Here is a 13,369-nt window from a genome sequence, read left to right on the forward strand (position 1 = left end):
GGACCCAGAGCTGCCCTACTCAGCCTTCCTGACAGTCAAGGACACCGACTGAGTGCTGGTTAAGTGTTGTGCGTCCTGTGTCTTTAATAATAAGCTTTCTCATTGGGTAGCAAATCCCAGTCTCACGGAGCATTTTTTCAACCATTTTCTCCCTTGCGCACAGAACCCTGTGGGGTGGCAGCTCCCTGTGTTTTCAGAGAAGGGAACGGGGATGTGAGAAACTGCCAAGTTCATGAGTCACTATCCAGGAGGGCCTTGGTCAGTCGGTCAAGCGATGGGAAAGGTCAGGGGCACCTGGTGGGGGCCTGCTGGCATCAGGGCCAGGGAGCCAGGGGTCCTGGAAGGCAGGGCTGTGGGCGGCAAGACTCTGGACCAGGGCTCAGGACGATAGCCCTGAAATATTTCCCAAGGGTGAGGAAGGAGGCAGAACAGAGCGAAAAGGAAACTGAGGACCCAGCCAGGGTTGCTGGCGGGGCAGAGCGATATCAGAGCTCAGAGAGAGCAGTACACAAAGACCTATAAAGAAAAGCTCATCGCCCCCATTCTACCACTCCCAGTCCCTCTCCCCAAAAGCATCTACACCCTCAAACTCAGCTGCAGCCTTCCTCACTCTCCTGACTCTGCAAATAAATAAAGCCACAGTTGGGGGCCAATCTTGCTCTTTTCACTTCATGAATTTGCGTGTCATCCTTGCGCAGGGGCCATGCTAATCTTCTCTGTATCGTTCCAATTTTTAGTATATGTGCTGCCGAAGCGAGCACGCTCTTTTCACTTCAATGCATCCTGCTTGGGGCAGCGCTGGGCAGGTCGGCTAGCCAGGCGGGGAGGGCCAGGTAAGGCTATGGGAGAGCAACCCAGCAGTGGGGAAGGAGAGGGCAGGGAGCTGAAAAAAGCCAGAGGTAGGACCTGAGGGGAGGGGCTGGCCCAGCCCAACCAAATGACCTTGGGAGGCCAAGAGTCCCCACCAGAAAATCTAGGCTGTTCCTGGGGGGTTGGGGGAGGACGCCAGGCAGGCAACAACTGGCAGAACCACTCCACTCCTAAAAGGATGTTGTGTCAGGCACTTTTCTAATCCATAATCATCTCCCTCCGTTTTCTCCGGGTCAGCTGGTTTCACCGCAGACATCACTGGGGAGATTGCTGGCAGGAGGGAGAAGCAATGGGGTTTATTAGGAAAGGGGAATTTGTGATTCTCTGCCGCTAAGTGGAGACTCTAGCTCACCTCCCCAGCCCCCCTCTCCCCACTCCAGGGTGACAGCGGAGGACAGGAAGGGCTGCAGGCCCCCCAGTGAGCATCAGGGCTCCGGCTTGCCTCTGTCCTCATTGAGAAAGTCTCACTGAACACGGTTAAGTTCCCCAAAAGATATGTTCAAGTACTAACCCCTGTTCCTGTGAATGTGTCCTTATTTGGAGAAATGAATAGATAGATCTCGAGATGAAATCATCTTGGGTTTAGGGTGGGCCCTGAACCCAATGGCTGCTGTCCTTATAAGAAGAGAGGGACGCACAGAGAGGCAGGAAAGATAGACCTCGAGTGCGCGGGAGGGACGCAGCCTCAGGCCAAGGAGCCCTTGGGGGCAGGATTCTTCCCCAGAACCTTCAGCAGGAGCACAAACCTGCTGAGTCCTTGATCCTGGGCTACCAGACTCCAGAACCAACCTCCAGAACTGTGAGAGAAGGAATGTCTGTTGTTTTAATTTTTTTTTAATGTTTATGTATTTTTGAGGGAGAGGGAGAGAGAGAGAGAGAGAGAGAGAGAGAGAGAGAGAGAACGCGAGCGGAAGAGGGGCAGAGAGAGAGGGAGACACAGAATCCACGGCAGGCTCCAGGCTCCGAGCTGTCAGCACAGAGCCCGACTCGGGGCTCAAACTCAGAACTCAGAAGCTGTAAGATCATGACCTGAGCCAAAGTCAGAGGCTTAACCGACTGAGCCACCCAGGCACCTCTGTTATTTTCAACCACCCAGTCTGTGGTGCTTTGTTACCGTGGCCTCAGGGAACGAATACACTGAATAGAGAAACCCAGCCAGCACCAGCAGAAAAAATGGTGAATCTCCTTACCAGGAGGCAGGTGAACACTTTTAAGTACTTCTGAGGCCAGGACAGGACCAGCTCTTTTACAAGCAATGAGTTGGAGGAAGGAAGTAAGTAACTTTTCACTGTAAAGCCACATAACCTTGTGCTAAGTCTGGAAAATAGAAGAGAACAGGTACCCATTATCCCCTAACACCCTCTCTGGACCCTGCAAGACCCAGGTTCAAATCCCTCCTCTGTCATCTTCCTTTTGGCTTGGGGCTAAGTCACTTCTCCGAGCCTTGGTTTATTCATCTGTAAAATGGGGATAGTTAGCTGTCGTCCCAAATTTGTTAGCATGAGAAAATGAGAAAACACACACGAGTTCCCAGCATGCACCTGGTTACTCACCAAAGCACACTAAGATGCTCACTGATTCCTAGTTCCTTCCCCTCCCTGATTAAAAAACAACGCAAAACAAAACAAAAACAAAAAACTCCAAAATGACAAAATTTGGTTCGTTTTAAAATCCCTAAATTTGGATGTATCACAACTCTCTTCTTCCTTTATTTGGAAACAATGATGGTTTTTCTTTTTTAACTTTTGAAATTTTATTTTGGAATTCGCGTGCAGTGGAGTGTACCTCCTTTGGTGTAGCTTTCTGGGTTTTGACAAATGCAGAGCCACTACCACGGTGGATATAAAGAACCCTCTGTCACCCCCCCCCCCACGTCCTTTCTCTGTCCCCTAAGGTCAGCTCCTCCCCCAGCGCCTGGCGACCACCGGTCTGTTCTCCTCCTGCCTTTTCCACGGTGGCAGAGAAGCGGAATCACTCGGCATGTGGCCTTGGGGGTCTGGATGCTTCTTTCACCAAGCGTAATGCTCCCGAGGCTCCTCCGTGCTGTTGTGGGGACCCCCCTCGTATCGCATATGATCCCACCATCTTGCTGAGTAAACCGTGCGTCCCACCCACTCTGTTCGTCCCTTCACCAGGTGAAGGATGTGGGCCACGTCCCCAGATTCTGGTGACTATGAACAAAACTGCCAGAAACATTCATGTCTGGGTTTTCGTGTGAACCTAAGTTTTCGTTTCTCTGGGGTAGACCCCTGGCGGTGAGGTTCTGGGTCCCCGTCAGGTTTCGAATGACCTCCAAGTCAGGCTGGCTAAAAGGTTAGGTTGGGGAGAACACCACATGGTCAGCTCCGGGGCCCTGTCAGCAGCATGGGGGTGACAAAGGTCAGTCGCCACGTTAGCGGTCACTTCAGCCTCCTCCGATTCTGTGCCTTTTCCCTCAGAACGTGATATCGTTGTTCTGGTTTTCTTCTAGTTCCACAAACGTGAAGAAATGCCTGAGAGCGGTGAAAGAATGCAAAAGTGAATCAAAACAGCCCAGAAAAGGGTCCATAGTCCCTGAACAGGATGGTCAAGTCCCAAGTAACTGGTCATCAACCTTAAAAGCCAAAAAACCCCCAAAACAAACAAACGAAACAAAGTCTTAAAGAAAATCGTCATTATATCCCGATTTTTTCTCCATCACAACACATTATGCACATCCATCCTGCCCTGAACACGACAGCTGAGGGACTTTCTCGTGGTGAAGAGGCTGTGTCCCCACGTCAGATGAAGGCACAGCGTCATGACAGCAGGCTGGGTCGGGGTGACCCTGCGCAGGGCTCCCAGACGAGGAGACTCGGTCTGCTGGGCTCGCTCCAAATCTCCCGCTTGGAGCTACAGCCATCTGCCCCGTTGCCCCCGAGTCCCGATTCTGCCCAGATGTGCCCTGGCACGGCTCGGGGGGGGGGGGGGGGCAGCTGGCCTCCCTGTCTGTCTCCACAGCTCTGGCCATTTTTCAAACTGTTCTTATTGCTAGAAGAGTCTTGGAAACTGTCTTAGTCTGGAGTCTCCAGAGAAATAGAACCGATAGGGTGTGTGTGTGTGTGTGTGTGTGTGTGTGTGTGTGTGTGTGTAAGAGTATAAGAGACAATACAAAATTGGCCCACATGACTACAGAGGCTGAGAAGCCCTAAGACCCGCAGGCGGCAAGCTGGAGGCCAGGAGAGCCGATGGTGTAAGTCCCAGCCTGAATCTTCGTCCAAAGGCGGGAGAAAAACCAATGTCCCCACTTGGAGACAGGCGGAGAGAGCAAATTCCCCCTTCCTTTGCCTTTTTGCTCTATTCAGGCCTTCGATAGATTGGAGGAGGCCCACCCACATCAGGGAGGCCCACATCCGCTTTACTCAGTCAACTGATCCAAATATCTGAGCCCCCAGCCCCCGCCCCGGCTCATGGCTCAGTCAAGTCACGTGTGAAACGAACGATCGATCGCAGGAACCGGGGGGCCCCTACCTGCTAGGTAGGCCCGAAGCCCTCCCAGGCAGTGCGCCACCAGGTGCCGCCTTCTCAGGCCTGGCTGCCGGCGCCGTGCCCGGGTCTTGCTGCTGGACAGCAGGCCAAGCTGAGGTCAAGGGTAGTGGGCAGCCGGCGACCGGCTCCTGTCGGCAGAAACCCTGCATCCAGCCCTGTCCCCTCGGGGAATAAACACGAGTTTTGCAGGGTCATTCCATCAGGGTTCTGCTGCAGCCTTCTTGCGGAGACCTGCTTCCTCCTAGTCCCGTGCTGCTACTGAGCCTGGAAATAGGGTCTGTGCCGTCCTTGCTCCTCAATGCTGCTTCTGGAATATTCTCCTCCACCCTCCTCGTGAAGGCTGACGTCTGAACCTCCTGTTGTCAGATCTTCTTAACCTGCTACCTCTCCTCACCCCGGCCACCTACAGACCTCCAGCCCACCTACTCTCAATCCTGGGAGATTTTATTTTATTTTTTACAAAAAAAAAAAAATTTGTTTAATGTTTTATCTATTTTTGAGAGACAGAGAGACAGAGCACGAGTGGGGGAGGGGCAGAGAGAGGTGGAGACACAGAATCCGAAGCAGGCTCCGGGCTCTGAGCTGTCAGCACAGAGCCTGACGCCGGGCTCGAACCCATGAACCGTGGGATCATGACCTGAGCCAAAGTCAGACGCTCAACCTACTGAGCCACCCAGGTGCCCCTCAATCCTGGAAGATTTTAGTGCTGGGCCCTGCTCACTTCTTGGTGACTCCAGCATCCTTGCAGAGGGTCTCTCGGCCTCCGTCCTTCACCTCCTCTCTTCCAATGGCTTGGTCGTCCTCACAGCTCAGTAACTGGTTCCTGAGCACACACTAGGCCTGGCAAGCGGACCCAGATCCTTCAGACCCCCAATTTCCGGCACTTTCAGGCCACTATCTCCGACTACCCATTTCTCGCTTCTAGATTCCTGCCTCCCAGCAATCCTTGACCACCTCAGCAGCTGCGAACCACAGTCCTAAGGTGGCCTCATCCGGTCCTCACTCCTGGACCCCTCTCTCTACTCTCATCCCACCACCTGGGGGACCCCCCACCCTCCGCCCTGTGCTCCTGAAAGTGGCTGGAGATGCACACGTTCCCGCTGACCGGTCTCATTCACAACCAAAAGTGCTCACCTGGGAGCCCTCCACCCCCAGGCCACCTTCCTTCCTGGGACCCACTGCCTCCTGGCCCAGTCCCTGCTCCGCTCCTCGGAGAATATTCCCGTCTGCCCTTCTCTCCTGCCCCAGCCTGCTTCCATTGCACTGAAGAAAAGGGGGCCCGTCAGCAAAGAGCCCCCCGCAGGCTCTCCTGACCACATTTCTCTGTCTGTCCAGAGGGGCCTCGGAACCATCTCTCACAGAGCCGCCTCTGCCTGCAAAATGTCACCAGGATACAGGCCCTCTGCACCCCTGCCTCCCACTGCCTGCGAGGCCCTCTGCTTCGGTGTCCTTCCCCAGCCTGTTCAACACAGCGGCCAGAGGGATGGAGTTAGACACAAGCCGGGTCACATCACCTCTGCCAACCCTAGCGGAGGCTTCTCTTCTCTTTGGGGATCAAACCTCCCTCGGCCACCCGCCGATGCTGGGAGCAGATTACCTTCTGCCCAGTCCCCAGTTCCCCCCTGCCCTTTCTCTCTCAGGTCGGCTACTGGTCAGCCAGCCTGCTTACTGGTTCACCAGCCACACGCTCCCATCTGAGCCTTGCTGTTCCTTTGCCTGGAGCCCTGCCCCAACCTCAAACTCAAGAGTGTCCCTCCTGTCGCTGTTTGTGCAGCTTTAAAAAAAAATTTTTTTAAATGTTAATTTATTTTTGAGAGAGAGAGAGATGGCATGGGCAGGAGGTGGGGGCAGGGGGAGTGGGGGAGGGTCAGAGAGAGAGGAAGACAGAGGATCTGAAGCGGGTGCTCTGTGCTGACAGCAGAGAGCCTGACGCGGGGCTCGAACTCACGAACCAAGAGATTATGACCTGAGCCAAAGTCAGGCGTCTAACCAACTGAGCCACCCAGGTGCCCCTGTTTGCCCAGCTTTTAGAAAGTATTACCGTCCTAGGGAGGCCTTTCCTGGCCGCTGCATCTAAAATGCGTCCCTCCCTGAACCCAGCATCTCCCTCCCTGCTGTGGGTTCCCCCTGGCATTTAGGGCGCTGTCTTGTTTTAAAGCTTGATTTACTTTGTGAACGTCCCCCCGTACAGTAATGCAAGCTCCATGAGAACACACAGTTTTCGTCTCATTTATTCATACTCGTGTATTCATTTACTTCGTTATTTTCACTGATTTAACGAACAAATGTATTGTTTCATTTCCGGCTCCCCCACCCCCCACCCCGTCTACAACAATGTCTGGCACGTGCCGGGAACCCAGTAAGACTCTGTGCTCCTTCGGTGTCCCTGCCCACCCCGCACCTCCACTTGGGTCCAGATCCCACCCCCTCCTGCTGACTCCGGCCCGATGCTTCAGCAGCTCCCCGATCCTGCACCGTTTCCCCCTCGCCACCCGCTCCCTCCCGCCAGTATGCCAACACGCAGACGTCCTGTCAGTTCTCCCTGCCTAAAAAAACAAAACAAAAACCAACCCAAAACCCCACAGAAGCCTCTCTCGGCCCAGCATCGCTTTCCAAGAAGTGCGCCATTCCTCTGATCTAGAAAACTCCTTGAGAGAATGTCTGCATTGTCTGTGTTGCTCCGCCTCCTTCCGCTCTCTCCAGATCTCTCTCTGAGGGGCTTTCCCCCTCTCCTCTCTCCTAAACGCCCTTGGCAAGGTGCAGGGATCTTGGGGCTGCGATCCAGCAGCCCTGTCCCAGGCCACACCCTACATGGCACAGGGGTCCCCTCCCGCCTGGTTTGCCCTCTCTTGGTGGCCGCTCCTTCTGGTCGCCCCAACCTCCAAACGGGGGCAAGACCGAGTGCGCTCTGCCCACACTCGCTCCCGTGATAAATCTCACTGGAGGGCTTTGACTCTCGGCCTCAGACTTCTGGCCAGGACCTTGCCCTGAGTCCGGACATGACTGCCCAGTGTCCTACTCAAAACCTCCACTTGGGGTCCAGTGGGCTCCTGAGACTTTCCACTTCCAAGCCCATCGCTGTGTCCCTCCCTCACCAACAAGCTCCTCTCCCAACCACCCCATGTCAACAAAGGACCAGGCACTCCCTTCGGCCAGGCCGAACACTTTCCTCCACATTTTCCAGCCATGCCCCCCTCCTCACTGGGTTGGAACAAGCCAGACATTGCTGCTTCGGGGCCTTTGCACGGGCCGTTCCCCATTTCTGGAATGCTCCCCCAACCCCTCCTGTATCTGCACAGCTTGCTCCCACCCCCTCCTTGGTGTTTTTCCTCCATGGAAGCTGTCATCACCTGTTCCACTATATATTTGATTGATTGATTGATTGATTGTCTGTCTGTCTCCCCCCTACTAGAAAGTGCCAGAATCTCTTTTGTTCACTACCAGAACAGTATTTGGTACATAATGAGTCCTCGCAAAGATGTGCTAGATGAAGAAAAATGACTACAATTGCACTTGAGAATTTCATGTAAATGATTAAAAAGTTTAAACGGCCATGCATCTCTGCAGGCACATGGGAAGGGCAGCGTTTTGCCTTTTCGGACTAACTCAGAAAGGAGAGCACCAGAAAACACCATCCGCTGTGATTCTCTGCATCCTCGGCAGGGATGATGGGGACCAATGATTCCTGATGGAAATCCAGAACCGCACGTAAATCACAGAAAAATGGAGACTTGAGCGGGAGCTCTGCCGAGTCAGATGCTCTGAGATACGTGGTCTGGGTCAAAATTCCAAGACGCTTCTGTTGAAGTGGCTGGTGCACATGGCGGACCCGGCACTGAGAGCGTCTGTGTGATCCTTGCTGATACTTTCCTGGGGGCCAGGCTGCTGCTTAGACCCCGCCCCGCCCTCTCCTGGCTCTGGGACACTGCATAAATTGCCTGTGCTCTCCATGCCTCATTTTTCTCATCCATCAAGTGGGGATAGTAATGCTTCCCTCATGAGGCTGCTGCGATTGTTGAAGATGTAAAGCATGGGTAGTAGTCACCTTCTAAAAGGCTCTCGGAACCCGCCCCCGCCCCCCCCCCCACCCCCCCGCGTTCACAGCCTTGTGTAATTCCTCCCCTTGTGGGTGGGCTGGATTTACTGCCTGCTTCTAACCAACAGAACTGCCCCTTCTCCTGCTCACTTGGTTACTCTGATTCTATATTGTGAGCAGCTTTCCGGAGAGGTCCACACAGCAGATAACTGAGGACAGCCTCCGGCCACCAGTCTGCCAGGAACTGAATCCTGCCAACAACCACACTGAGCGGGCTTGGCCTGGGTCCTTCTCCAGCCAAGCCTGAAGATGACCACAGCCTTGGCTGGCGACTCCTCAACTGCAGTCTCATGGGACACCCAGAGCTAGGGGACCCAACCAACTAAACTACGCCCAGACTGCCATCCACAGAAACCATGAGATAATAAATGTCTGTTGCTTCAAACTAAGATGTTGGCTGTTGTGTGTTATACGGCTGTAGGTAACTGATACGGCACATAAAATGCTCAGTACGGGCATCTGACTGGCCAGTTGGTAGAGTATGAGACTCCTAACCTTGGGGTCGTGAGTTCGAGGCCCATGTTGGTTGTGGGGATTACTCAAACTAAACAATAAACTTAAAAACAAAATAAATAGAACATTTTTAAAAGAGCAAATAAATCATAAAGTGTTTTCAGTAATTACATTGTTAGCAATAATCTTGGTATTTTTCTGAAATATATAGTGTAAATTAAATACGTTATATTTATAACACATATCATATAACGTATATTACACATAGTTATGCATGCGGATACAACAAATAAGTAACATGATTAATGTTTTTAAGAACCAAGATTTTTCATGAGAAAAAAATATATAAAATCAAAGAAGATAAGTAGAAACCTATAACCCTAAATTTAAGCTGGAAATATAAGCATAAATTCATTGTGCGTTTTCCCTATAAAATGAAAAGTATTTCTCAGCTCTATCCACTAAAAACACCTAGAAACTAATAACTAACCAGTAGCAAAGCACTCAGCTCCCAGACTGTGGTCTCTAAACACGATTTTCCACTAAAAGAAGTTAGAGCTTCTTGGTTGATTCCAAGTCTGGGCAAAACAGAGAGCTTGAGCCTGGAATATCGGGTCATTCTAGAAAGCAAGAAAGCTCTTCCAGACTACTGCAGCTGTCCCTCTTTCCTTCCCTGCTTTAGAAAATACTCATTGGCTTGGGGCGCCTGGGTGGCGCAGTCGGTTAAGCGTCTGACTTCAGCCAGGTCACGATCTCGCGGTCCGTGAGTTCGAGCCCCGCGTCAGGCTCTGGGCTGATGGCTCGGAGCCTGGAGCCTGTTTCCGATTCTGTGTCTCCCTCTCTCTCTGCCCCTCCCCGGTTCATGCTCTGTCTCTCTCTGTCCCAAAAATAAATTAAAAAAAGTTGAAAAAAAAAAAAAAAAAAAAAAAAAGAAAATACTCATTGGCTTTTTCCTTTTTTTCTTCACCAAAAAGCCAGTAGGCAGATGTGAACAAGGTAGGCTGTGGGGGGCAACCCAAATCAGGTTGGGGGTGTGTATGCAGTCCCACACTCAAGGTGAGTGGCAGCCCACAAGGTCTGGAGATAAATCAAACGGAGGGGTTGAAATAATTGGGGCCAAGTTTCCATCTGTCAGAGAAGGGAGATACAAACATGAGAAGAGGAAAAGCTAAGATAACTTCAGTAGTCCTGAACTGGGATTGTCAGTGGTAATGCTGAGACCGAAAGTGTTTTTAACAGATGGGAGGAGAGAAATGGAGGAACTATTGCAAGGTTCTTATACTTTCCACCAAGTGGTATGTTATCACTTAAAGGTAGACTGTGATTTTGTTTATTTATTTTTTAGTAATCTCTACACCCATCGTGGGGCTAGAACTCATGACCCCGAGACCAAGAGTCACATACTCCTCTGACTGAGTCAGCCAGGTGCCCCAGGGTAGACTGATTAATTGAAATTGTATTATAAACCTTGAAGCAACCATTACAATAACAAAAGTTATAATAAGTCAACAAATGAGATAGTATAGAATCATTAAAACGTTCAATTATGCCAAAAGAAGACAGAAAAAGCGAAAAAAGGAAACAAAAAACAATAGGACAAATAAAAAATTAATAGCAAAATGTTAGATTTAAACCTAACGAGGGTGCCTGGGTGGCTCAGTTGGTGAAGTGTCCGACTTTGGCTCAGGTTATGATCTCATGGTTTGTGAGTTTGAGCCCCATCAGGCTCTCTGCTGTCAGCATGGAGCCTGCTTCAGATCCTCTGTGCCCCCGTTTCTCTGCCCCTCCTCTGCTAACTCTGTCTCTCTCTCTTTCAAAATAAATAAACACTAAAAAAAACCCAAAAGAAACCATAATGATGGCCATATTAAATATAAATGGTTTAAATATTCAAATTTAAAGGCAGAGATTGTCAGACTGGATTAAAAAAGCAAGATTCAGCTGTATACTGTCTATAAGAAACATACTTCTGGGCACCTGGGTAGCTCAGTCAGTTAAGTGTCCAACTCTTTTTTTTTTTAAACAAGTTTTTATTTCATTTATTTACTTTTCAATGTATATCTATATATGTCTATCTACATCTATCTATCTATATCTATCTATATATATTTTTTTTTTGAGAGACAGAGAGAGAGAGAGCGTGAACGGGGGATGGTCAGAGAGAGAGGGAGACACAGAATCCAAAGCAGGCTCTGAGCTGCCGGCACAGAGCCCAATGCGGGGCTCAAACTCACAGATGGCGAGATCACAACCTGAGCCGAAGTTGGATGCTTAACCGATTGAGCCACCCAGGTGCCCCTCAAGTGTTCAGCTCTTGATTTCAGCTCCGGTCATGATCTCACAGTTTGTGAGTTTAGGTCCTGCATTGGGCTTCGTGCTAATGGTGTGGAGTCTGCTTAGGATTCTCTCTCTCCCCCCCCCTGCTCTCTCTCTCTCTCTCTCTCTCTGCCCCTTCCTCACTTGCATGTGCTCTCTCTCTCAAATAAATAAACTTTAAAAAATATATAAGAAACACATTTCAAATATAAAGACACATAGAGGTTAAAAGCAAAAGAATGAAAAAGATATACCATGCTATCATTAATCAAAATAAAAAGCTGGAGTGACTATATTAATATCAGACAAAGTAGATTTTTTAGCAAACGATATTACCAATGATAAAAAGGGTATGTAATTATGATAAAGGGGTCAATCCATCAAGAGGACATAACAATTTCAAATGGTTACGCACCTAATAACAGCTTCAAAATGCTTAAAGCAAAACCTGGTATATCTGCAAAGGGAAATACACAAGTTGACAATGACAGTTGAAGATTTCAATACCCTTTTTTAAATAACTGATAAAACAAGTGGACAGAAAACCACTTAGAAGATTTAGCAGCTTTGATATTATCAACGAACTTGACCTAATTGACATTTATAAAAACTTTACCCAACAACAGCAGCACGTACATCCTCTCAAGTACCCACAGAACATTTATCAAGACAGACACTATTCTGGGCCATTAAAAAGTCTCAGTACAGTTCAAAGCACTCAAGTCAGGGGTGCCTGGGTGGCTCAGTCGGTTGAGCGTCCGACTTCGGCTCAGGTCATGATCTCACGGTTTGTGAGTTTGAGCCCCACGTCGGGCTCTGTGCTGACAACTCAGAGCCTGGAGCCTGCTTCAAATTCTGTGTGTGTCTCTCTCACTGCCCCACCCTGGGCACCTTGGTAGCTCAGTCAGTTAAGTGTCCAACTTTTTTTTTTTAAACAAGTTTTTATTTCATTTATTTACTTTTCAATGTGTGTGTGTGTGTGTGTGTGTATATATATATATATATATATTTTTTTTTTTTTTTTTTTTTTTTTGAGAGAGAGAGAGAGAGAAAGAGAACATGAACGAGGGACGGTCAGACTTGTGCTCTATCTCTATCTCTCAAAAATGAATAAATGTTAAAAAAATTTTTTAAAAAAGGATTCAAGTCAGAGTATGCTCTCTAACCATAATGGAATTAAATTAGAAATTGAAAATGGAAAGATGTATGAAAATGAAATAGCATACTTCTTTTTCTTTTTTTAACATGTATTTATTTTTGAGAGACAGAGACAAGCATGAGCAGGGGAGGGACAGAGAGGGAGACAGAATCTCAAGCAGGCTCCAGGCTCTGAGCTGTCAGCACAGAGCCCGATGCAGGGGTCGAACCCACAAAATGTGAAATCAAGACCTGAGCCGAAGTCAGCCACTTAACCTACTGAGCCACCCAGGCACCCCTAAATAGCACACTTCTAAATAACTCATGGGTCAAAAAAGAAGTCAAAAGGAAATTTCAAAGTATCTTGAACTGACTGAAAAGGAAAACATGATATACCAAAATTCGTGGGAGTATTAGCTCTCAATTTTTTGCAGATGCTCTTTATCAAATTATCCCTCCTATTCCCAGTTTGCTGAGAGTTTGGAAGTATCTTAAATTATGAATGGGTGTTAGATTTTATCAAATGCTTTCTCTGTATTAATTAATATGATCATATGATTTTTCTTCTTCAGCCCGTTGATCTGGTAGTTTACATTAATTAATTTTTGATTATCGAGACAGCCTTGCACACATAGAATGTGACCCACTTGGTCGTGTTATGTAGTTCTTTTTTTACATATTGCTGAATTTGATTTGTTAATGTTTTGTTGAGGATTTCCATAAGTTCATGAGAAATATTAGTCTGTAGTTTTCTTTATGCTATCTTTGTCTGATTTTGATATCAGGGTAATACTGGCCTCACAAAATGAGTCAAGAAGTATTATTTCTCCTATTTTCAGGAAGAGATTGTGTGATATTCATGCTAATTTTTCACTAAATGTTTGGTCTAATTCTCTGTTGAACTCACCTGGACATAGAAATTTTTTTAAGGAAGATCTACAATTATGAATTCAATTTCCTTTATGGTTATAGGACTTTTCAGATTATGTA

At 48.7% G+C, this 13,369-nt stretch overlaps 1 non-coding gene across 1 annotated transcript; it reads right to left on the minus strand.

Moving 5' to 3' along the window:
* Positions 1–653: 653 nt before the first annotated feature.
* On the minus strand, positions 654–761 carry LOC145715636 (U6 spliceosomal RNA). Its single transcript, XR_014138021.1, has one exon. It is a non-coding gene; the product is annotated as a U6 spliceosomal RNA (small nuclear RNA).
* Positions 762–13,369: the final 12,608 nt, after the last annotated feature.

Source organism: Panthera onca, chromosome B4 (assembly GCF_046562875.1).
Source record: "Panthera onca isolate mPanOnc1 chromosome B4, mPanOnc1 haplotype 2, whole genome shotgun sequence".
In the NCBI taxonomy this organism is placed as follows: domain Eukaryota; kingdom Metazoa; phylum Chordata; class Mammalia; order Carnivora; family Felidae; genus Panthera; species Panthera onca.